The sequence below is a fragment of the Biomphalaria glabrata genome, chromosome 5 (assembly GCF_947242115.1).
Source record: "Biomphalaria glabrata chromosome 5, xgBioGlab47.1, whole genome shotgun sequence".
Lineage (NCBI taxonomy): Eukaryota > Metazoa > Mollusca > Gastropoda > Planorbidae > Biomphalaria > Biomphalaria glabrata.
Window position 1 is genome coordinate 49,747,586 of NC_074715.1, and position 27,696 is coordinate 49,775,281.

At 36.3% G+C, this 27,696-nt stretch overlaps 1 protein-coding gene across 2 annotated transcripts in view; it reads left to right on the forward strand.

Moving 5' to 3' along the window:
• The first annotated feature begins 2,993 nt into the window (after positions 1-2,993).
• The window catches only part of LOC106076951 (QRFP-like peptide receptor), a 170,241-nt gene continuing 145,538 nt past the window's right edge, over positions 2,994-27,696 (forward strand). The window contains exons 1-2 of one of the 2 annotated variants that reach the window (XM_056029554.1): positions 2,994-3,172; positions 14,247-14,694. The gene's annotated coding sequence lies outside the window, so the exon portion shown is untranslated. Of the gene's footprint in view, positions 3,173-12,377; positions 12,660-14,246; positions 14,695-27,696 lie in introns of those variants that run through there. The other variant, XM_056029555.1, reaches the window with a different exon arrangement.

Sequence of the window (27,696 nt, forward strand, 5' to 3'; positions counted from 1 at the left end):
AACTGCCAAATACTTTAGCCGCCCCCGCCCACACTGTACTTATCTTGACATTTTGGATTGGCGAAGGGAGATAGCTTGCGGTGTTCCGGTGTCTGTGTGTTTTCGGTGGTGTGCGCGCGCGTGCGAGTGAGTGGGTGTCCAGGAAGTATGGCGTGCTCGAAATGAATAAAGTCTTAAAATCCCAAATGTCCACTTCAACAATGACTAGTTTGACTTACACCATTCTTATCCCCCCCCCCCCTTTTCCTCACCTCGTTGTTTCTAGTTACTGCGCTATTCTTAATGAACAGACTTCCGGGGAAGGGATAAGCCCGGATATATTTGGGATGAATTCATTAAACCAGATATTGGGGGAAAAAAAAAGTGCTTCAGTTACAATCTTCAAGTGTTTTGTTATTTCCCTTTTTTTTTCTATGTTAAATGTCTTATCCATGTTACACAAATTTGTAGACATTATTAGAGGCCCTCGGAAGAAAATGTCTGGCTTTGAGCTGCCTGTCTGAACTGTTTACTTTTTTTTTTTTTTTACAACGCTTATATCAGCGGTTCTCAACCTTTTAAGCTCGGCGACCCCTTTTAACAATTCCTCACTTTGCCGCGACCTCTCCCCCTTTACACACACACAGCAATAGAAGAGTAGACAATAACAATCTATATTTTCGATGGTCTTAGGCGACCCCTGGCAAATCGTCAATCGACCCGCAAAGGGGTCGCGACCCACAGGTTGAGAACCCCTGGCTTATATGAAGTCCCATCGTCTGTCTGGTTATCATCTTGTATACTTTTATTTATCCCATTTCCAATTTTCGGATTAAGTTAAAACTTTGCACAATTATTCGTTATCGATGACAACACATGAATCATACTAGAATTTACCAATTTATGTATCATTAAATGGTCATTAATTATTTTTGTTCTATATGAAAAATATAATAAGCTAATGGGAGATACGCCTTGAAATAATGAGAGATATAGCAGCGATTGAACGGTGATCTCCCCCCAAAGCGCGAATAGACTTACTGCCAACATGCAAGATAGTAGACGCGTCAAAGTCGCAAGACCAAGAGAGTAACTTTTGCAATAGTGTACAGTTGTGATTTATATAAAATAACTGAGGCAATCTCAATATAAGCGAGGTTCTGAAAATGTTTTTTTTTAAATAATTTTTTTATCTTTGCTTGTTTTAGTGAGAAAAATAAAGTGCAAACCCTGGTTTCACCGATAAATTTAGTTTTTTAAATCAAAATATAATCATCTTAAAATTTAATTTGGCTTACGTCTTAAACACTGTTTATCGGGAATTCCCGCACTCGACTCGAATGTTTCTTTGTATTTAGTCAAGAGTTGAATACATAAATAGATACACATACACATTTTGTGCACCATCTTACTTAGAAATCATTAGAAAGGCATCGGGAGTTAACCCTGAAAAAAAATCAGCTGCCGGCGATCCTTTTGGCAAGTTGCAGCAGACAATGCTGCACCATGGCAGAACCAGCGACGCCGCTGATCCAAAAATGTCAGATTAGGAGACATGATAAGAAGAAAAAAAGAAACAATTTCAGTGGCCTTATGTGGAAAAATCATGTGGCAACTGAATAATAAGAATTTCTTTGTTTTGAAAACAAAAAGTGAAAGGGCTTCGAAATTTTATTTTACGCTTCAACAAAGTGAAACAAAAAATTATCACATACTTTTAAAAATATAATTGTGATTTTCATACATCGCAGAAAAAAAAAATAAAAAGCTAGCTGGTGTACAAACTAAAAGAAGTGTTGCTACGTTATGTGTTTTAAAGCCATATGGTGTACTTTTAAGCACCACAAAATTACACTGTCTAAGCTCTTTGAAAGATTATAACGGTCAAACCAGGGTTTTCCCAGTAATTCTTTCTCAACGATATACGTCAACTGTCGAATTTCTAGAAAATCGTTAAAGCCGTTTTAGAAAACCGTGTGCTATCAGGTTTCAATTTTTTCTTAGAAGGTTTAGTCCACCCATTTAGAATTGTGCGACTTCAATAGAGTAGCTACGAAGATAAACTTCAGTGCATTGAGATATTGTTAAAATTACAGATTTTTTTTGTGTATTTAGCTGACATTGTTTAGTTTACACACAAAAATATCCAATAGCTTGCTATCTTTTGTACACCAGAGGCACTTGACAGAGCATCACGGAGTCGCGCGGGGAATACTGGCGCACAGGTTTGCAGAGGACAAGAGAACAGTGCCAGAGAAAAAAAGCAAGGTCAATGACACTAGCTCCAGCTGGAATAACCTGCCCAGTGTGCAGCGGAAAATTCCGGGCTCACATAGGTCTCACCAGCCACATGAGAAGGCACAAAACCCCAGCGCAATTCCCTCAGCCCCCATGGATGACAAAAGTGGTCATCATCGAACCACGATGGACGAACTATATAACTCTAGAACTATCCAAAACAACTTGCTATTTCAAGACATAGATGAGAGATAATGGAGATTGTTTCGTTCCTGTAAAGCTGAACGGTTCGAACCAGGAACCATTGAGACGGTCGAACGACAGTTCAGCGCGCATACCACACGACCAGACATCCACTATGCAAATCTCTAATGTCTTTCAGCGCGAAAAACAATAGTGCACATTTGCTCATTCCCGCTGTGACGTAACGCCCGTAATAGTATAAGCTATCCTACAAAGCGATTAGAATAGATATTCTTCTGGATTTCTTGAGTCCCTAAAAGAAGCAGAAATGGGGCAACAACTCTTTGCAAAGTTTTCTCTCTCAGGTCTGCAAAGCAGACATGAAAGACAGCAGACGACAAGGAGAGCGTATTGCGAGGTGCTTACATTCTTGGCCCTACGTTCCGCAGAGCCAACGCGGGAAAGATGGAGAAACAGTAAGAGGGAGTGGAGTGGGGAGGTATTGAAGCCCTCATCCTTCCAATTCGCCGCCCCCACCCCATCTCCCTCGCGAGTGTCTGAGAAGTCATAGTGCGCCCTCGCTTGGTGTTACACTAGATGACGCTCGGGTCCGTTCTAGGTCTGACACACACACACAAAAACAATCAAATTTGGGGAAACTTGTTGCGCGGTTCATTTGATTCTATATCTGTTTTATCTTTCTATCGAAAAGAAGTTTTAGTTCAAGGTTTCATTTCAAACTGGATTATACTGTCGGATGATTTGATTTCACGTAAGAACCAATTTAAAGACCAAGTAAATGTAGCTTCATTTTATGGACTGTAGGATACAAGACTTTACTTTAAACCAATTGGATAGATTTAGAATCCTTTATTTTTTTCCTGTTTTTTATTTCAACTTCTAGTCTAACAGTTTTACTGAGAATTGTGTTTAAAAATATAAAAAAGTAGTGCTTTTATATAATCTTCTTGTTTTTTTTAAAGTAACATCTTGCTTTAGAGTTTACATAAACAAATCTCGAGGACTTGATGATTTTTAAGTATTTCTGATTGTAGCTAATTAAATGTTACTATTCCATAATTAGCTTTTAACTGTGTTGTGATTTCTTCTGCACTTATCGTAGTTTGAAGGAGTGGTTGCCTTTTAATATTTTTACAAAGCTTATATCAACTCACTCTGTCTGTCTGGTAAAAAGTTTGTACACGTTATTTCTTCCACACCCAATATCAGATTAAGCAGAAATTTGGCGCAATTATTTCTTGTACCTGACAACACAAGAATCAATATACAAAAAGACTAATTAGTAATTTAAGTTCTGTTAATTAATTGTCTTGTTTGGCTTCGAACAAGACACAGAAATTATACTTGATAGATGTGGTATAGATGTGGTATAAGTTAAATTAGTCCACTTTATACTTTTGTGAAGAGTATTAGGTGAAGAGTATTAGCTTAAGACTGACAATAGATAACTATCAAACCTTTTATTTTCATAAGCACTTCGCAGGCACAGCGGTTAGAATGTTTGCCCGATGAGGCTTTATCCCTCGAGTTCGAATTAAAGTCGTACAACTTGTTGTGTTTTTTTTTTATAAAATGCATTAAATAGCGATCACGGAAACATTAAAACAGATATCCCCTTCTGTCTCTTACCCACCCTCCCCCATTTCCCCAACTGGTCCAGACAAGTGATGGGATAGTAGCACATTAATAGCACGAAACTGCGCTAAGCAAAAACAATAGGTAGAAATAGTATTAACTCCTTCTCTCCTAATCGACGATAGCATCGTTGATTTGACCTCATTCATTTAAATTAATTATAAATTTTATAAGCTTGACTTTGTGTTATATAAAAAGAGCATGCATTCCCCTTTAATTCTAGACCAAATAAAACATTTTCTGATAACAAACAACAAAGCTATTGAAGCCCAATCATTACAGGGGAGTGAAATAGAAATGAGCAAAATGAAGAATTCCGTCGAAACGTGGAAAAATAATAACGGAGAGAAAGAGTTAATGGCACAGATTTGTTATTGTTAGTTTAGATCTGGGCTAAAGAAATATCTGCTGCTTGACTTTGACATTTACATGCACAAACTTTACCAAAAATCTACATTTTCGTAAAAGTCATCTGTAAATACCTACATTTCGTAAAAGTCATCTGTAAATACCTACATTACGTAAAGGTCATCTGTAAATACCTACATTTCGTAAAAGTCATCTGTAAATACCTACATTTCGTAAAAGTCATCTGTAAATACCTACATTTCGGAAAAAGTCATCTGTAAATACCTACATTTCGTAAAAGTCATCTGTAAATACCTACATTTCGTAAAAGTCATCTGTAAATACCTACATTTCATAAAAGTCATCTGTAAATACCTACATCTCGTGAAACTATATTGTAAATGGAGGCCTGGAGGCTGAAGTGTAAAGTGCTTCCTAGCCTCAGGTTGGAATCCCGGTAAAGACTGTAAAGGCAGTTGGTCGTTGTGCTGGCCACATGACACTCTCGTCAACCGTTTGCCACAGAAACAGGTGAAGTTTACATCATCTTCCCTAATAGGTCGCAAGGTCTGAAATATACTTTACTTACCTTTTAATTTTGTAAATATTTACATTTTCGAAATGTATTTTATTTATTCTGTGACCATACTATGACCGCGCCCTGGATAGATATTTTGCGAGTAAAATAAAAAAATATAAAATATTTGATTGGCTTTTCAAAATTTACATACATAATATTCTTTGTTGATGTTGAAATAGCCTCTGCCAACTCCTGTCCAAACTATCTATCGATAAATCCCCAAATATTTTTTATAAATTGATAATTTTAAGTGTTTGTTTCATAAACAACACGCTTATTTTTAAGAGGTTTCTCAAATATTTAAAAAAAAAAACTTTCCCCCTGAAACTCTCTGGTGTTTTTTTTTATGCCTGAGAAAGAGTTAATGTTCTTTAACGACTCTTTAATGAGCCTAAGAGATATCACATTAGCTGATTTTCACTCTCATCTCATGCATGCTTTGTCAAGGTCTGATTGGTTCTCAAATCAGCTGTTACGATATGCCCTGAGATAGTTAGCTGTCTACTTAATTTAAATTAAGTACACTTTCTCTTTACTTGAAAAAAATATATTTATAATTATCTATAAGTAAGTGAAAGTATATATCTCTTATATCTATACTATAAAGTATAAAGTAAGGCGTATGTATGTATGTATGTGACTTTTAGAAATCAAAACCGCTTGACCAATCTTGATAAAACTAGACAGGAATGTTCCTTGGGTACTAACTTAGACCGTAGTGTATGTATTGTAGCCCTAAAACAAACTTACGACCCTCAAAAAAAAAAAATTGTCCGACTCTATTAAAGCTATAGTATTTATGGATCTAGGCCATGGTTAACAATGTTAACATGAGAAAAGATCGAAAGGATTTAGACCTAGATCTAATTTTAAGAAATACACTTTGCGCAGATATTTTTTTACTTTGACACATGAAAATACAAAAGAAGATCCATTGATTTAATTATATAATAAAATTAACCTTCAATTTTGTGTTTCAAAAGCATTTTTTACATAATTTAGTTCCTGATATCTGTGACTACAGATTTCCTGGCGAACATTCTTTCATTAGACATTACCAAATGGTTACTCATCTCTCTACTGTGTCTATTCCTAGGCCTAGGTCTAAAACTTTTATTGAACTCTAAGATGATAAAACTTCTTTTCGCAAAGATAGTTTTATGCTTTAACACATAAACATACTAATTATTGTCCATTCATTTCATATTTTAATCAAATTAACATTCAAATTTGTTTTTCTAAAGCATTTTTAATACATTCGTTCGCTGTTCGCTAAAGCTGCGTAGCCGTGTTGAGATAGGCCTAATATTCATTCATGAAAAAAGGTCACGCATACGCAACACAGAATGAACTCTATAAAAGCCAATTTTTAACTCTAGATTAGTGTAGATTTAGATCTATGTCTACCTCAAGATCTACTTTATACTTTAACACATGAACATACAAAATTAAGTCTATTCATCTCAAATTTTAATCAAATATACGTAGGCCTACAAGCAAATGTTTTAATTTGAAAAAATGGATTTAAGCCTATTAGCTATTTTGATTTGATAGCTTCGTTCACACTATTTTTACATTGACACATTCGCTTTACTTATTACACTATTATTTCGTTTAATTGTTTACAAAACACTCTCAGTGACTATATCGACAGTAATGCGCAAATAAAGAACCGCGGGTCGCGAGTAACATATGTCTAGTATCTTATAAACTTTGCATGTCTGTAAAGGTCTGTAAAGGTCATCTGTTTCTATGGCCGATGCATTGCATGATTACCTGGTGCTGTGTTGTATGCCTATCCAGTATTGTATGATTACCTGGTGCTGTGTTGTATGACTATCCAGTATTGTATGATTACCTGGTGCTGTGTTGTATGACTATCCAGTATTGTATGATTACCTGGTGCTGTGTTGTATGACTATCCAGTATTGTATGATTACCTGGTGCTGTGTTATATGACTCTCTAGTATTGTATGATTACCCGGTGCTGTGCTGAATAACTACCTGATACTGTACTGTGTGACTACCTGGTGCTGTGTTATATGACTCTCTAGTATTGTATGATTACCCGGTGCTGTGCTGAATAACTACCTGATACTGTACTGTGTGACTACCTGGTGTTGTGTTACATAACATCCTGGTGCTGTGCTGAAAGAGTATCTCTGTATGTATGACTACCAGGTGTTATATGTCAGCCTGCTTTTGCATGACTACAGGTGTTAAATAAATAATTATTGCTTTGTATAATTGTATGACTTCGTGGTGTTATATGACTACCTGTTTTCTGCTATAGTAGTGTTATATAATTACCCGTTGATGTGTTATATGAGTCTATTTATCTATTCGTAATTAAAGTTTAGTTGTTAATTAAGTTTCCAATAAATAATTTTACAGTGGAAAAGTTACAACAAAGCTCCTTGCGTTATGAACTCGTCTATAACAAAGTGAAGACACAAAAGTTACAACTAAAAAAAAACAACACATAGCTTGTTACATGCATAACATTCCAAAACCTTAAGCCGGCTACGAGGGAGGCGTAGGACGTAATCATCTTCTTTTTTGAAGTAACGTCTGTATCGTATAAGATAAGATAAGCTCTAAGCCTTTTTACCTTCGTCTGCGCCATAGACTATTTAAGGAGAAAATTAGTTATACCAACAAACAGGAACAGCGTTGCTTTAAGGTCAAGTTTTTTATAGTCTACATATAGACCTACGATACCGAACTTTAAAGGGGAGGGGGAGGAGCTGCTGTATGATTTAGTATCTGGGCTAAATTTAAACCATTAAAATCCCCAAACAACCAAGAAAATTTTAATTCGACTTTTATATAAAAGAAAAGTCAACGTTTTACATCTAGTAGTTATCCGTCTGAATAAAAATATGAGGTCAAACTTGAAGCCATGCTCTTTGGTGCTGCCACAAATTTCGTTTCAGAGTACTGGCCCCTGAGAGCTGCTTTTGATTAAGTCCGCACATGGTACTCTCTGACGTGTCTTCTACTACGTCTGAGACCCTTACGTCATAAGAATGTTAACCTCTGACCTAGTCATTGGCCGCGCGTGCTGTCACTAGATACAGGGTCAATGTGGCTTGAATCATTACGATTCAACTTAGCTCTCCTAGGCTAAGCCAACCACTGACGTCATGACCAAGATTTTTTTGACGTCATAGTTAAATCAATGCCCAGTCCTCCTAAGTTGTTAATAAGATGAGGGCGGTTAGATGACAGGGTCAAGTATATAACCCCTCGGCTCTTCAACTACAAGGAAGATTGTGTTAAAGTTTGTTTTTTTCACTATATATTTTACGTCCCGAAAATCATTCCGTACGGGCAACTTGCGTCTGGCTCAAGAAAAACTGGTCGCCCCCACCTCCGTTACTTGGATGTTATAAAACAGGATTTAAAATCAGTGGACATTGATACTGACCATTGGGAAGACATAGCCTTAGACCGCACTAGTTGGAGAGAGACAGTGACCAAGAAAGCTATGGACAGCGAGAAAACATGGGCCTCAGCTCTTGAAATAAAAGCGTGCCACACGGAAAATGGCCGGCTCCTCTACCACCAAAGCGAAAGCCACCTTGACCTTGACCGTCATATATGTGGGGTGTCTCTCCAAATTAGGGCTCCACAGTCATATGAAAAAGTATTCTACGACTGAAGCAGGCCAATATATAAATTTATATATTGATCTGTCTTGGTCATGGGTGAAAGTCCTTTAAACAGACTATGCGTGTACACATTCTTTCTCTCTGGCTACGCCCTTGGAATTTAATGACTGAGTTTTCCTTTAGCTTTTTTTTTAAACCTGGGGCTTTAACATCCAACCTCCGTTTGGTTTGGGGGGGGGGGGTAAACTTAAAACCCTCTGGAGGGGGCTTTAAACTCCAACCTCTCCTTGACTTTTCTGTCAATTATTTTGTACTGCATAGTGCTATTATATGCCATGTCATGTTTATTTATCATTATTTTAACGCGTGTCCTCAGAAGGCATTGAACATTTCTCATAATTATTTTCATTGTTCTTCAGTTATCTGAATCACGTAACAAGCTCGTGGTTGCTAAGAAAATTCCATGACTTTTTCTATGACTTTTTCTATGATATTTTAAAGACTTTTAAAATGATAACTCTCAGACATTTTCCATGATTATTCTATATTTTTTATGTGGATACTATGTGAATATTATGTTTTTACAAAGCTTATATCAACTCAATGTGTCTTTCTATCTGATCAAACGTTTGTACACGTTATTTCTCCGACACCCAATCTCAGGTCTAGCTGAAATTTTGAACAATTATTTCATTTAACTGAAAACAACAACAAAAAATATTTAATAACTATTGGTATTAATTATTTTGTTTGGTATCTCTAACTAGGGAAAGAAATAGTACTGAAAAGGTGATATAGGCTGAATTAATCCCCTGTATAGGACGCCGCTTTATTTTGAAACAAACAATGCACAATTCAGTCTTCTCTAGTCATAAGCACCTCAATAGCAGAATGGTTAGTATGTCGGCTTGAGGAGGCGTGAGTTCGAATTCAGGTGGTTCGCCCTTTTTATTTTTTAAATACTTATACAAACCTATTACTGTAAAATCCACCCAGATATCCCTTTAACCCCCCCCCCCCCCTTTCCCCGCCGCTCAATTTTCGCAACTGGTCCAGACAAGTTTTAGGATCATAGCGTATTGAGAAAGCTAAGAGCATGACATAGCGCTAAACAAAAACAATTGTTTAAAAAAATAATTAATTGTACAGATTTATTTAATTGAATGACCGATCCAAACTAATTTATACAATTACACTTCCTATTATCTTTGTTTTTGTTTTTTTAAAGTATTTTTTTTTCAATGACTTTGTCAACCTTTTTTCTAGGACTTTTTAAATATTTTTTTTATGACTCTTCACTGTAGCTGATAAGCCTAAGCAAGTATAAAGACATAAAACAAAATATTTTGATGAGGAACAGAATAATTTTGCATAAAAACACCAGACTCTACATGTGATTCCAAGACATAGACATTAGATTCTTATTGTTGAGACATGCTCTTAAGATTTAAAAAGTGCTCTACCTTGTTTAGGCTTGGGTGTTCAGGCTAATAATTAGAAAAATAAATTTACACATCTTTTTTTTTCATTGCTGTAAAAAATATACAAAGGATAAAGAAAAGAAAAAGAGAAAAAGCAAGTCTTGTCTATGGTGAAGTCTGCTGTAACAAGTTATTCGTTTTAGCAAGCTTGTTTGGTTGAAAAAAAAAAAAGAATGGCTTTTAATATCAACATCAATCTCATGTCTAAAAATAGCCTACAATTAGCATTTCTTGAGCTGAAGTGATCGATAGCCGAAAAATGAAAATTGGTGAAGGGGAGATAATGATTGCTGACTAGCAGAAGTTGATTGTTAAGTGTTGATGTCTCGCTGTTCTGGACTCAACTGTCCTTTCTAGCACACTGTCTCTCGTCTGTAAAGGCTTTTTGGTCACATAATATTGGTCATATTGCGTGCATTAGCAGTAATGTCCCTTGTTCAACAGCCCTTGACCTGTGTGATTGGCCTGAGTCGTGTGTGTCAGTAGGCCGCACACACATTAACCCTTTCAGTCCGCCACTAGGGTTACAACAATATAACACCTAGGTATTTTGCATTTTTATTCTGTGTTACTGGTTTACCATGAATAAGATGAGTGGAATTAATTTGTTTTAGTTTTTTTTTTTTTGCTTCTCTTAACAACTGACATTTTTCTGGGTGGAAAGACATGCTCCAATTTGATTACCATTTCTGTAATTCATCTTATTCTCTTTGTAAAATTTCTGTATCTTGTGTTTTTTTTAATTGTTCTATATATTATGCAATCGTCTGCGAATAATCTGACACTTGTTCCTGAAGTAATGCAATTTGGTAAATCATTTTATGTAAATTAAAAATAGTGGACCTAAGACTTTTCCTTGAGGTACACTTGAGTTTACTGTTATCGGTGTTGATTTAGAGCCATTTATTATTACAGTTTGTTCTCTCCCTATCAAAATCTTTAATCCACTGATGCTATGGACCATTAATGCCAAAATATTTAAATTTTTTATCAAACTATGGTGGTGAACTTTGTCAAAAGCCTTGGAAAAATCTAGTAAGATAGCATCTATTTGCTCACTATCATCTAAACCTTTTGAAAATCATCAATTAGTCCTATTAGTTGTGTTTCACATGATCTATATTTTCTAAAGCCGTGTTGGTATGGGGTGAGGACATTATGTTTGTCTAAGTGGTTTATGGTATTGCTACATATTATGTGTTCTAGGATTTTACATGTGATTCTGGTAAGTGATACTGGTCTGTAGTTTCATGGGTCAGATTTTTCTCCGTTTTTAAATAGGGGGGTGACATTAGCTTCTTTCCAGTCCCTTGGTACTCTGCCCTGGTAAAGAGATGCCGGAAAACGTAATTTGAACATTGGGGCTAGCTCATTGCTTAGTTCTTTGAGTAATGTAGCTGGAATACCATCAGGTCCAGATGTTTTGTTCGGTTTGATGTTGGCTTATAGTTTTTGGATTCCCTTTTCTTGTACTTTTATATCTCCTATGTTGTGTACTTGGTTCCAATCAAGAAGACCTAAGGAGTCCTAAGAAGACCTAAGAAGTCCTAAGGAGTCCTAAGAAGACCTAAGAAGTCATAAGAAGACCTAAGAAGACCTAAGGAGTCCTAAGAAGACCTAAGAAGTCCTAAGAAGACCTAAGAAGTCCTAAAAAGAATTAAGAAGTCCTAAGAAGTCCTAAGGAGTCCTAAGTAGACCTAAGAAGTCCTAAGAAGAGCTAAGAAGTCCTAAGGAGTCCTAAGAAGACCTAAGAAGACCTAAGAAGACCTAAGGAGTCCTAAGAAGACCTAAGGAGTCCTAAGAAGACCTAAGAAGTCCTAAGAAGTCCTAAGAAGACCTAAGAAGACCTAAGGAGTCCTAAGAAGACCTAAGGAGTCCTAAGAAGACCTAAGAAGTCCTAAGAAGACCTAAGAAGACCTAAGAAGTCCTAAGAAGACCTAAGAAGACCTAAGGAGTCCTAAGAAGACCTAAGGAGTCCTAAGAAGACCTAAGAAGTCCTAAGAAGACCTAAGATGTTCAAAATGGTTGTATTAACGCGATGTGTCTCTGATCATAGCAACGACACGGCGTCAAATGTCTGACATGAAAAAGGATGTATGTATTTACTCTGAATGTGTTCGTCACAGATGTTAACACTGTTCAGTCAACAGGTTAGGATCGATGGACATGTCGTATAGTAGACACACGATACACCTTCATAAGACAGTGTCTGTACGTCTTCAGGTGACTGTGTTTAAACTCCACCATTGGACGAGTTAGTATACCTACACAAGACAGCGTTGGTACTCTGTAATAAAACAACGTAATAAGACAACGTGATTCTTCGTCGCAAGACAGTGTTGATACTTCGTCGCAAGACAGCGTTGATACTTCGTCGCAAGACAGTGTTGATACTTCGTCGCAAGACAGCGTTGATATTCCTTTACACGATGAGTAGATATACCTTTACAAGACAGTGTTGATACACCTACAAACACATTGACAATGCAATGGTTAAATTTTTTTATAATATTTCTCGGAACTTATTTTCGGAATATAAACAGCGGCTTTTAACGGTCTTGGTGCATCCACTTGTTTCTGGTGAGAATGGGTTTAAATAATGTATTCAAGTGGTGCTCAACCTATTTTGACTTACGGGCAGTACACTATTCCTACCAGTGTGAGTTGGAAATTTAACTGTATAATATATGTTAATGTATATTTGTGTTAGCTGTGCAAGACGTACTATATGTATATCACCAATTAGAGACTTTTACAGATTTCAATTCTGTCTAGAAAATGCCCTAATGCATAAAATTACTATTATTTTGTGGCTTTGTTTTTTTTTAATTTTTAGATATTTATAAAACTTTTAAAACATTTATTAATTGGAGATTTTCTTTTTTAACGGAATTTTGTTTCTTAAAGAATGTAATCTTAAAATCTAAAAGTAAACAAAGAGCAGATTACTCTATCGAACTGTTATTATGAATATCTCCACCACATACATACATACCATACATACCATACCATACCATAAGGATGGCTGCCTGGTCGTGCGGTTTGCGCGCTGGACTGTCTTTTAGATTTATCGACGGTCGAGGGTTCAAACCCTGCCCGCTCCCATCCCCCGTCGTCCTGCGGGAGGTTTGGACTAGGAAGTAAACTATCTTCAACTCAGAAGGAACATCCGAAACATGTAAAACATTTTACAAACAAACATACCATACATACCATACATACCATACATACTATACCATACATACTATACCATACATACTATACCATACATACTATACTATACCATACTATACCATACATACCATACATACATACATACATACCATACTATACCATACCATACCATACCATAACATACATACCATAACATACATACCATAACATACATACCATACCATACATACCATACATACCATACCATACATACCATACATACCATACCATACATACCATACCATACATACCATACCATACATACCATACCATACCATACCATACATACCATAACATACATACCATAACATACATACCATACCATACATACCATACCATACATACCATACATACCATACCATACATACCATACCATACATACCATACCATACCATACATACCATAACATACATACCATAACATACATACCATACCATACATACCATACCATACATACCATACATACCATACCATACCATACCATACCATACCATACCATACCATACCATACATACCATAACATACATACCATACCATACATACCATACCATACATACCATACCATACATACCATACATACCATACCATACATACCATACCATACCATACCATACATACCATACCATACATACCAAACCATACCATACATACCATACCATACATACCATACATACCATACATACCATACCATACCATACATACCATACCATACATACCATACATACCATACCATACATACCATACCATACCATACGTAGCATACCATACGTAGCATACCCGTAGCATACCATACGTAGCATACCATACGTAGCATACCAAACCTACCATACATAGATACAAACTCCTTACTTTCACTTATATTTATTAGATCTACGTAGACATTTTTTTTCTGGCTAATTATCTACTTACTGTCTCCACAAAATATTTAAAAAAAAAAATTCTTTTTTTTCCCAGTATGAACGAACTTCAAGATTATTTAGAGAGATGAAATAGTAAGGAATTCTTGACAAAGTTCTGTGCAATGATGTTATGAATCTTTAGTTGAGTTTTGGATTGCATTTTATTGACACAACTGCAAGATTCAGACTCTAAATGTTTATAATGCATACACACACACAATTTCAAGATCTAAAAATAAACTTCAGTGTTTGAATTAGTTAAAACGGATATTGCTACAGAACGAAATAATTGAAGATGTGTCACTTTGTGTAGCAGACGTCAAGTAATACACGTGACCAGAGACAAATATTCGTGTTAAAGTCACAAAGTTATAACTTCAGAAAGTTGGAAAAAGACAACACACGATTCATTGTGGATTTTGTTCTCTTGATTTCTGGATATTTGAAAACTGTAAGATGACTATCAACTAACAGTGGATCCTATCTCTAATTTCTGTTTACAGGTAGGTGAAGCTACTGTATTTATTTCTTTATTTTGCATTTTGATATTTTAAAGTACAAAAAAACAATACATACTCTTATAAGTTATAAACACTAGAAGGCCATGTTACACATCTACAAACAATCTTTTAAAGTTACCAACTAAAATGTCAGTAGATTAAGTAGCCTTAACCCCTTTTGCATAAAAGCTACTTTACGTAGTTGCCTTGATCTCTTTATACAAAAGTTAATTGACCCAGTAGCCTTGATCCCTTTATATAAATACATAATGACCTAGTAGCTTTAATCCCTTTCCATAAAAGCTACTTGACCTAGTTGCCTTGATCCTTTTACATGAATAAAAACTGACCTGCAAGCCTTTTACGTACAAGTTAATGAACGTAATTGCCTTGATCCCTTTAGAGTTGGTTACAGAGCGTGGAACACTTTGATCTGATATGTAAACTTGACTCATAGTGTTGATTTCATGTCTTTGATTTAGTTTCCGCTTACAAAACTATAGCATAATTTTTCATTAACTTCGTAGGAGAGCGTAAAGTTTTCATGTAAAACAAAATTTGCATTTCAAAGTGATAGCAGTATTAAAATGACATGCGAGTTGTTATTCTTTGTCTAGTTATCTCTGGAAGTGATTTCTAAATCTGTCTAAACGCTTTTATGTGGCGCTTTCAATGATATATATTTTTTTTTCTCTTATTATTCCTTCTCTTTTCTCTCTCTCTCTCTCTGGCCCTCTCTGTCTCTCTTTCTGCATCTCTCTCTCTCTCTTTCACTATCTCTCTCTTTCACTATGTCTCTCTTTCACTATCTCTCTCTTTCTAGCTCTCTTTCTTTCTCTCCCCCACTCTCTATCGCTTTCTCTCTTTCTCTCCCTCTCTTTCTTTCTCCGTCTCTCTTTTTCTCTCTTTCTCCATCTTTCTTTCTCTTCATCTGTCTCTCCTCATCCCTGTCTCCCTCTCTCTCTTTCTCTCTCTCCAGCTCTCTGTCTCTCCTTTTCTCTGCGTTTTCCTCTCCATTTCTCTCTTTTCTCTCTCCCCCTATCTCTTTTTCTCCCTCTCTCTCCCAATCTCTTTCTCTCTTTTTCTCTCTCTCAATCTCTCTCCATCTCTTTTCATCTCTTTCTCTCTCCCTATTCCTCTCCGTCTCTTTCTTTCTCTCTCTTTTACTCTCCCCCCTCTCTAACTCTCGCTTCTCTCCATCTCTTTCTTTCTCTCTCTCTATTTACCTCTCTCTTTCTCCATATATCTCTCTCTCCATGTTTCTTTCTTTCTCTCTCTCTTCCTCTCGATTCTACTTCAGAATATCAGAATGTAAATCTACAATAATTTTTTTTTTATTAAAAAAGAACACGTCAGTTCGACACAATCTATAATGAAATGCCATAAATGTTGAAATTGTGTGTGCAGCAGTTATCAACGTTTTAATGCTAAAAGACTGCAGGAGTTGAGCGTCAGTGTTAACAATCATTCCCGACTCTACAGAGTTCTCACATGAGCTCGGCACATGTTAGCGAACAGTCAAGCTTCCTACAGAACTAAAACAAAACTAAAATTATTTTTTTTTAAACGAAATTGTTTAAAAGAACTATTGCCAATTAAAAGTCAGTCATTTTAGACCAAGACCCTCGTTGGAAAGTCACGTGTTCGTTTAGAAAGAAATAAACTTGAAGAAGCAGCAGGGAGGGTTAGAAATAGGTGATAGGGGAAGAGGGAGAGGTAAAGCGAGAGGGGGAGAGATGGAGAGAGAGACTAATAGAGAGGAAGGAGGGAGAGAGATATTGTCAATCATAGAGGCTGCCACAAAGATGATTTGACGTCTTCTTTATTCATTTCCTGTTTATCTACACGGTACTCAGACGGTACTCTGACGGTACTCCCAGCAACCAAAACAATGATTTAGTGTAGACCAGCGGTTCTCAACCTTTTAAGCTCGACGACCCCTTTTTACTATCCCCCACTCTGCCGCGACCCCCACCCACCTTCAGCCACCCTCACACATACAGCAATAGAAGAGTAGACGATAACTTTCAACCATTTTGATGGTCTTAGGTGATTCCTGGTAAATCGTCAATCAACCCCCAAAGGTGTCGCGAGCCACAGGTTGAGAACCCCTGGTGTAGACTTAGTAGAGCTACTTAACTTGTGCGAACCACATGTTAACACATTAAACGCGTAGTACGTACACAACTTTTTTTATGTCTTTAAGAAATGTCTGCCATCAATAAAACAATACATGCATAAGATAATACGAGTCAGTTGGGCGAAAGAAATGTCTATAATTTGTTTGATAAAATAAGATAAGATACAGAAATAAACATTTATTACTTAGGCTTTATAATCACGAGAGCAGTTAATATCTGGTGTGAGGGGTCTGGGCTACAAACTGGGCTGAGGGGAGAGGGTTCAAAACTGACATTCTAGGCTACGTTTTGGTTACTTCAGGTTACTTTATGTTTGTAGGTTAATTCATGTTTAAAGGTTACTTCATGCTTGAAGGTTACTTCATGTTTCGGTATTACTTATGTTTGGTGATAACTTTTATGTTTGTATTTTACGTTTCGGTTACTTCAGGTTACTTTATGTTTAAAGGTTACCTCGTGTTTGTAGGCTATTTCATTTTTTTATTTCTTCATGTTTAAAGGTTACTTCATGTTTGTATGGTACGTCAAGTTTGAAGATTACTTAGTTTATATTCGGAGGTTACTTTATGTTCGGAGGTTACTTTATCTCTGGAGGTTATTCATGTTTGTAGGTCAATTCATGTTTGGAGATCACTTCATTTTGGAAGGTCACTTTATGTATTAACCCAAGGTCTCTGTGTTTGGTGTCATTAATCACATATACTAACTCATTGAATATGCCTTTATTTAATGAATCAATCAATCGAAGCGTTCTACACGATTTAATACACAACAAGGTTACAATGATAGTTTGTGTGGAGATACAAACTCAAAATCGGCCCTAGACATGGTCCATCCAGGCAGGTAAAAAGGCGGGTTTCAATATTTTCAGAAAGAACATCAGAATAAAATTCTTTCAAAGACAAATGACTAGAGAAAGAAGGTTGACGGATCTAGTGTGGTGCCCCAGCGGTCTACAGACCAAGGGATAGGTGAAAGTGAATGTAAAGTTAGATGTGAACCTGGCCTTAATAATGTCTTATAATTAATAAATAATTGCTCTAATTGTTTTGTAAAAAGACATTCTCTTATTCCTCAAGAAAAAAAAAACATTTCCGTAAAAAAGATTTTAAAAAATTCCTTTAGTTCTGTCTTCTATATGTGCTGTGTACTTCTGCAGTCCATGCGATAATATGAAAACTTGCTTATTAATTGTTGTTTTAAATTATGTCCAACCTATATGCATACTAAATAGATTTTTTTCTCTTAGAAAAAAGTAAAAATTTTTGTGTGTAAATGTAGTAGTTAACTTAACTTACATTACTTAGCAATACACATGTAAAAAAATTTTTCTAATTACAAACTGTTTGCATAAATGTGTTAAAAATATGGTAAATAGCTATCTCTCCTACAAAGGAACCTCCCGTGTTTGTTACTAAAATAGTGAATTGTTGTAAAAGTGGTGTATTTTTTTGAAAACACTGCTTGGATAAGTGATTTGAAAAATTAGATTTTTCGATTTCAAAAAAGAAAAAAGTAGCCGTTGCATCAGAACTTTGAATGGACTAAAATATTATGATGTTGTATTTTCACTATCTTTTCTAGTTTACGAGATCTAAGCGGGACGGACGGACAGACATTCCACGCAAAACTAATAGCGTTTTTTCCTCTTTCTGGGGCCGATAAAAATTCATGAAACATAGTGTGCCAAGTAGCACTGAACTAGATCTATTGTTTTGAAGAAGAAGGAAATAACATACAATGGTGCTCCTCACGATCATTCACTGGCTGAGATTCACAGACTCACTAGACAGATTCGTGAAAACAACTAAATCGATAGACAGATTCACTACATTAACAAGTTCACTAAACAGATTAGCTAAAATAACTAAGCCAATAGACAGATTTACTAAACAAACTTATTTATTAGATTAAGAGATTCACTAAGCTATCAGATTCACTAAACCAGCCTATTCCCTAGATAACCAGATTCACTTGACTTACAGATTCACTAGTGCAACATATTTCTTAGACATACTGAACACATTCCAGAGAGTTATTTAAATTATCGAACACCAGGAAGTACGGTTCTAACTACCACAGAGAATGTCTTAAGGATCGGTCCCTTTGGTTCGGTTGCTGGACACACACACAAACACACACACACTATTAAAGATGAAACTACAGGCGCCTCTGAATATACAATGTGTATGCTAATTTGAAACAGTTACAATTTTTGAAATACACTCGAGTCCTGTTAATGGGACCTTCGATTAATCGAACCAACCGCTTATACGGGCCGAATCCTAATTTCCGAACCCGTCTATAATCGAGATCATTCGTCGTAAAGTCCTGAGCAGGTCTGTTTGACGTGGCAACGAGCATTTGGTCTAAACTGCCCACATGTTGCGACGTTGCTGGTCACTGTTAAGGCCCTCTATAACTAATGGTCTCGCTATAACACATAACATCTTCGTATAATCAGACCATCCGGCTAAATGAGTCATACTGGACCTGATGGTATTCCAGCTAGATTACTCAAAGAACTAAGTAATGAGCTAGCCCCAGTGTTCAAAATACTCTTTCAGGCTTCACTTAACCAGGGCAGAGTACCAAAGGACTGGAAAGAAGCTAATGTCACCCCCCTATTTAAAAAAGGAGAAAAATCTGACCCAGGAAACTACAGACCAGTATCACTTACCAGCATCACATGTAAAATCCTAGAACACATAATATGTAGCAACATCATAAACCACTTAGACAAACATAATGTCCTCACACCATACCAACATGGCTTTAGGAAATATAGATCATGTGAAACACAACTAATAGGACTAATTGATGATTTTTCAAAAGGTTTAGATAATAGTGAACAAATAGATGCTATCTTACTAGATTTTTCTAAGGCTTTTGACAAAGTTCACCACCATAGTTTGCTTAAAAAATTAAAATATTTCGGCATTAATGGTCCACTGCATCAGTGGATTAAAGACTTTCTGATAGGGAGAGAACAAACTGTAATAATAAATGGCTCTAAATCAACACCGATAACAGTAAACTCAGGTGTACCTCAAGGAACAGTCTTGGGTCCACTACTATTTTTAATTTACATAAATGATTTACCAAATTGCATTAGTTCAGGAACAAAAGTCAGATTATTTGCACACGATTGCATAATATATAGAACAATAAAAACAACACAAGACACAGATATTTTACAAAGAGAATTAGATGAATTACAGAAATGGGAATCAAATTGGAGTATGTCTTTCCACCCAGAAAAATGTCAGTTGTTAAGAGTAACAAAAAAACTAAAACAAATTAATTCCACTTATCTTATTCATGGCAAACCAGTAACACAGACTAAAAACGCAAAATACCTAGGTGTTATAATAAATGAAAAACTGTCATGGAATCCACATATTGATGAAACTACAAAAAAATCAAACAAAGCATTAGGATTTATTAAAAGAAATTTCTATAAATCAAATAAGAACATAAAACTAAAATGTTATTTAACCTTGGTTAGGCCAATAATAGAATATGCATCCTCTGTTTGGGACCCCTCAACTCAAGAAAACATTAAGAAACTAGAACAGACACAAAATAGAGCAGTGCGATTCATAACAAACGAATATTCACATTTGACTAGAGTAACACCTTTAGTAAAATCACTAAATTTAGAAAGCCTTCAGGACAGAAGGCTCAAAAGTAAAGTAGCAATAATACATAAAACACTGAACCATAATCTTCAAATACAAAAACACAATTTAATAAAATACTCTGAAAGACACAAAGTGACACCCTAGTGCTATTAGAGCATGGAATGGGTTGCCTGAGCTAGCCAGGAAAACCAGTGACTTGGCAGAATTTAAGTCATTGGTTAATATGCATGACTAAATGCATGACGAGTAGGACGTAATCATCTTCTTTTTTGAAGTAACGTCTGTATTATATAAGATAAGATAAGATACTGATTGCATACAATGTGTTCCAATTAACCGGATCGACTGTAGTAAAAATGTCTGGGTACTAGGAATACTAGTTGTTGTCCAAGCTGGTTAATGTCAATATTTCGTTTTAAAAAAAAATGTCTCCTAATCTTCTGTATGTAGCTCTGTTTCCAATTTTTTTTTATTGCTTCAAACTCGGTAGAAAAAAGTTTCCCCCTTGATTTCAGACATCCAATTAGAGAGAGGCACGAGAATCTGGGAAAGACTGCGGCAGTTACAATTTAAATGTCACATGATCCCCTCCCCCCTGGAGAGTTGTTATAATGGAACTGTGATCGTGGTCACTTGACTATGTGGTCAACGCTTGGTTACAAAACAATATAGAAAAATGAAGAGGGAAAAAAAGAAATACTGAGCTGTAGGCTAAAAAAGGATAGCCAAATAAAATAGGGAGATTTAAACACGAGAAGTGTCTGGCGTGCCAATTTATCATCTCTTTGTCAAGTTCTAACATCCAGTTGCTGCCCCTTTCTCACGGTCACTTCATCTAAGAATTTTTTGGGTTTGCTCCCCTTCCTCCCCACTTTCTTAGTGTTTAATTGACCGGAATCAAGTGATGGGGAGAAAGTGACAAATCGCTGCAAGTAAGAAGAAAAAAAGAGATAAATGAGTAGAGATTAAATTGTTCTTTATCTTATTGATATTCTTTAACATAATATGAATATCCAGACAACATAGTCAGTGAGTGGACTTTTTTGGGGGCAAGCGTTTAACTCTTTTTCTCCTAAATTGATGATACCATCGTTGATTTAACCCCATTAAATTCAATTATTTTTTTTATTTTTATAAACTTTGATTTGGTGTTTTATAAAAAGAGCATGCATTCTCCTAAAATTCTAGACCAAAAGTAAAGTTTTCTGATAGCAAACAAAAATGTTATTGAAGTTTTATCATAACAGGGTAGTATGTACAAATATGAAAAAAGAACTACTCTGTCACAACGTGGAAAAAAAATACGGAGATAAAGAGTTAATCACATGAAGGAACATCCGAAACATGTCAAACATTTTACAAAATTATCTTCTCTAAGAGACAAGAAAGAATCTTGTACTGAAAGATCACTTTATTTTAAACACCCTTTCCTAAATTACTGCTGTTCTTCGAAATGCAATTACACATTTTAACGTTTACACTGTTAAAACAGCCTTGATCTTGACACATTATCACGTGACCAAAGACACTATTGCGGGAGGTTTGGACTAGGGAGTAAACTATCTTCAACTCTGAAGGAACATCCGAAACATGTAAAACATTTTACAACAAGCAAACATTTTGCCCAGATGTGTAGATTGCTAATTCTGGAGCTTCACATTTTCGCCACACATACAAATGCAATTATGAAGATATATATAAAGATAAGTAGTGTAAAGAAAATCACTGCTGTAACGTTGCTATTTTAGTAAACATTTCGTAGACGTCATGCTATTATTAGAGGATATTTGACAATGATTTCTCTAAGGAACCTCTATATCAAATAACCAAAAATGGCAACAATAGTTGTGTAGTGCACTTTGGCTCAATATTTGGTAAAAATAATTAAGTCCATTAATAACATGTTCTCATTATAATTTACTTTTCGAACCATCTGTAGATAATTGGTCATTGATGTATACACCTTTTATTGTTACACAAACTGTGTTTTTAAATGACTTCTCTCCCCTTACTCACATCCTACTTCTAATGAGTTTTTGTGGTAAACAAGTCCATGCATAAGAATCCTCACATTCGTTTGAGGCAATATGAGTATCCTAATTATTTTCGGAGCTGTAATCAAAGAATTCTGTTCCCATCCAAAAAGACATTAGTCTAACGATGTTGGTCATTATAGACATACGTTCTATTTGTTATTTGCTTATTAGTTGAGACCCTGGCAATCAAAGACTGGACATCAAAGTCATGACGTTTGGGATGAGAAGATATAGGTGTTGATCAAACTTAGTTACTAAGATGAGGCGCCTTCAGACTTGTTGACCAAGAGAGGAAAGTACTCTTGACTAGTCCCATCAAGTCAATGTTGTATATTCTCCTTTATTTCTTCTTAAAAGTTAAATAACGCTGGACTTTAAAGTTTTCATGCTAAGAGAACTAAAAGAGGATTTAATGATAAGCCAAAAAAAAAAAAAAATCCAAAAAGTAAAAAAAAAAAAAAAAAAAAAAAAAAAAAAAAAAAAAAAAAAAAAAGGCAGTCAGGTGGCTGAGTGGTAAAGCACTTGGCTTTTGAATCGAGAGATGTCGAGTTCAAAAACCGATGAAAACTGGGAATTTGAATTCCTGTCATAAGTAAAGGTCTTTGTGCTGGCCATATTACACCATCGTTAGCCTTCGTTCATAGAAACAGATTACAAGTACCTTTACATCATGTGATTGCAATGTCTGAGGGATATATATATATATATATACATACATATTAATGGAGACGCGGTCCGGGGTTCGAATCCTGGTAAAAACTGGGAATTTCCATTTCGGAATCTTCGGACGCCCCTGAGTCCACCAAGGTCTAATTGTACCTTAGTTGGGGAAAAGTAAAGGCTGTTAGTCGTTGTGCTGGCCACATGACACCCTCGTTAACCATAGGACACAGTAACAGATGACCTTTACATCATCTGCACTATAGACCCTAGTTGGGGAAAAGAAAAGGCTGTTGGTCGTTGTGCTGGCCACTTGACACCCTCGTTAACCATAGGCTTCATCAGCCCTATAGACCACAAGGTATGAAAGGGAGGAACGTTTATATACATCACTAGAAACTAAGTAAAACCTGGGAACTTGATATTAGATGTATGTAGCCCGGACTTTCGCGTCTTTCACGACACAGACACAGAAAAAAAACTCAAAAATTTTTGCGAATGGAAGTTTTGAAACTTAACTTTTAAATCCCAGTTGGGACTTCCTCTTATTAGGACGACATCTGGGACAGCGTCAAATCTCCAATTTGTGGGCAACAATTTGATTTAGATTTTGGCTCCAGGTCTCGAGCCTAGGCTTGATTGATTTGGCTTGATTTTGTATGTATTTTCGACGCTTCTTAATGCAGATCGATACAAGTGGGGGTGGGGAGAGGGTTTACACTAAGCCGTTGTGCACATATCTATATCACAAGAAACAGGAAGATGAAATCATCTCGCAAACTCTCGTCTCGTGGACTAATCTCTCGCTGCAACCAGGGGCAACGTGACACGAAAGTTTACCCAATCTATACGCAAGGCCGCTATGTCTGACGCCATTATTTATCTTATGGTAATACATCTGAACATTAGAATATTTATAGCATTAACGAAATATGACCAAAAAAATGTGTATAAAATGGTAGATGTTGTGGTCACCTTCTCTTATTTCTTTATATGAAAGGAATAAAAAAAAATATTTGTTTTAACTGTAGCATATTTACACTCTTTTTAATTGTACATTTTTGTCTTCTCTTTTTACTTAAAGAAAAGAACATTAAATAAAGCAATTATTAAATTTAATGGGGCAAAAGAGGCGCTGTGGCTGAGCGGTAAAGCGCTTCACTACCGTACCGGAGTCCGGGGTTCCAATACTGATGAAGACTGGGATTTTTAATTTCGGGATTTTCGGTCGCCCGTGAGTCCATCCAGCTTTAATGGGTACCTGAAATTAGTTGGGGAAAGGTAAAGGCGGTTGGTCGTTGTTGCTGGCTACTTGACACCCTCGTTAACCGTAGGCCACAGAATCAGATGACCTTTACATCATCTGCCCTATATACCGCAAGTTCTGAAAGGGGAACATTACTTTTTTTTAATTTTTAATGGGGCAAACGTTAAAGTCCCCGGCTTTTAAACGAGTGCTCTAGGGATCGAATCCCCGTAAAGATTCAGGAGATTTTCATATAAGTTGTTCTTCATCCCTTCTGCTTTTATATCATGGAACGCTTTGCCTGAAAGGAAAACCAACGACTTAGCAGAGCCTAAGTATCTAATTAACATTTACGGTTAGGAGGTAATTATCATCTTCTTTGATGGAAAAATCATTCATATTTAAGGTACGAATGTAAGACGTATAGGACGTTCTTGAGTTCAACCACTTCTGATGGATAAAGTAATAGTGGTTAGTTACTGCGATGACTACATGACACCCTCGTAAACTGTCGGCCTCAGAAATACATGGACTCTACATCGTCTGACGACAGGTCCGCACGTTCTGGAAGTTGGGAACTTCTTAACTCTTTCTCTCCTAACTGACGATACCAACGTTGATTCTACCAGAATGTGGTAAATAGTTACGGAGAGAAAGAGTTAATAAAATAATACTTAAAGTTTATAATCATTTGTATACATTAGTTTTTACACGTATGTGTTCTTGTGTGTGTATGTGCAGTGGCGTAGCTGGGGCGGGGTCCAAATTAGAAAATCCCCACGGGCCTTCACTTGAGGGGGGGGGGCCCACAAATGAGTAATTGAAATTTGTTTTTGCATTAAATATTGCGTCATTTTCTCATGTCATGATGTCAAAATGCATGGGCCCTCTAAAGAGGTCAAGCCCTCTCCCGGGCCCCCACTAGCTACGCCACTGTGTATATGTGTTTGGAAGTAGTGTAGACTGAGAGACATGACACATCTGGTGTCCTAATCAATAAGCCGAACAAGAGAGCTTGTACATTACGTTATACTTCAATATGTAACTGACATATATATCTTTAGGTGAACGCAATGAAAATGAACGCATTGTGTGTGTGTTTTTTTTAATAGAGACAAACCAATGGCCAATACAGTTCTTATATTAATCAATTTTTTTGTAGAAAAAAAATTAATCAAAAGTGGTGAAAGAGAGAGAGATAGAGAGAGAGATAGAGAGAGATAGAAAGAGAGATAGAGAGAGAGATAGAGAGAGATAGAGATAGAGAGAGATAGAGAGATAGAGATATATATATATAGAGAGAGAGAAAGAGAGATAGAGATATAGAGAGAAAGAGAGAGAGATATAGAGAGAAAGAGAGAGAGAGATATAGAGAGAAAGAGAGAGAGATAGAGAGAGATAGAGAGAGAGATATAGAGAGAAAGAGAGAGAGAGATATAGAGAGAAAGAGAGAGAGATATAGAGAGAAAGAGAGAGAGATATAGAGAGAAAGATATATATATATATATATATATATATATATATATATATATAGAGAGAGAGAGAGAGAGAGAGAGAGAGAGATAGAGAGAGAAAGAGAGAGAGATAGAGAGAAAGAGAGAGAGAGAGAGAGAGAGAAAGAGAGAGAGAGATAGAGAGAAAGAGAGAGAGAGAGAAAGAGAGAGAGAGAGTGTGTGTGTGAAATGAAAGAGACGAGACCTAAGAAGATACAAAGGAGACAGAAATTCAAAAAGATAAACAGAATACAGTTTTAAACTGTTGAAAACAAATACTTAAAGGAGAGAGAGAGAGAGAGAGAGAGAGAGAGAGAGAGAAAATAACTGCGGTTCAAGGAAGATAGAGAAAAAAGAAACACGAAGAAAAAGAAAGCACAAAAAAAAAAAAGAAAGCACAAAAAAAGAAAGCTTATTCTAATCGGATAGAAAGAGAGTGTAACAGAAGAATGAAAAGTCAAATCAGAGCGTCGAAATAAATAGCATAGAAAGTCTGAAAATTTCGACAGGACCAAGACGGTCAATATGTGATCCAATCAGATCGTATATGAACTTGAGAGGGACGCAATCAGAAGTAAAGAATATGAAAAAAAAGGGAGACTATCAAAGCTGTAGTCTTTCACACACACACACAAAAATCCAATAGTCACTCTTCATACATACCCTCACATACTATTAAATGACAGTATTTAACATCCGGAAGCTACAGAGATAAAGCTTATATAATCCATGAGTTTACAGCCCACAGTACCTACAATGTTCAGTACATTTTTGCAATAAGTGAACAGCACTCGATTTATTAAACATGCAAAACACAGTAACGTATGTTACAAAATAATAAAGCTTCCCCTTGTATATGGTTGTATTAATTAGTCCAGATTGGTTGTATACTTAAATTAGTAATACTCTGTGGCATTTTACGTCTCTCGAGACGATCTTTTCCCTTTGCAACTTCTTGTGTGGCAACAGAGGCCAATCCTTGATACACAGCTGCGATCGCAGGTTGGGCATATATAATCACCAGGCGCCGTTGCATTTTCACCCTTCTTTCTGCGTCTGTTGTGTATGACATCTGCAATCCGTGACCCTTCCTTTATGCCAGGGGTTCTCAACCTGTGGGTCGCGACCCCCTTGGGGGTCGATGGACGATTTGCCAGGGGTCGCCTAAGACCATTGAAAATATGGATTGTTTTTGTCCATTCTTCCATTGCTGTATGTGTGTGTGGTTGGGGGGGGGGTCGTGACAGAGTGAGGGATTGTAAAAAGGGGTCGCCGAGCTTAAAAGGTTGAGAACCGCTGCTTTATGCTCTCTCTCCATGTGGATCTATCCATCTTCCCAGCTGCTAGTGTCGATTTTGAAAAGCTTCATGTCGCGTTTGCATACATCCGTATAACGTAAAAGTGGGCGACCAGCGGCTCTCCTGCCTTCTATTAGATCGCCATACAGGATGTCCCGTGGAAGTTGACCTACTGGCATTCTACGAACGTGTTGATGGCTGTGGTGTGTTCAAAGCGTGCAAAGAATTACTATCATCGTAATCATTATAGTTGAGTTAAATCTGTTTTGAGAGGCTTACAAGATACATTCAGACGTCCTATAATATCACATTTATATATTATATGCAAGCCGATGATACCACATTTATTTATTAAATGCCAGCCACTTAATTGGAATTTTTTACATATATTTTTTTTTTACACATATACAAATATATTTCCTAGACATAATTAGGTTCTTTGGGGATCAGTGATATTGATTTATGTGGGAGACGTAACTCCATTGAA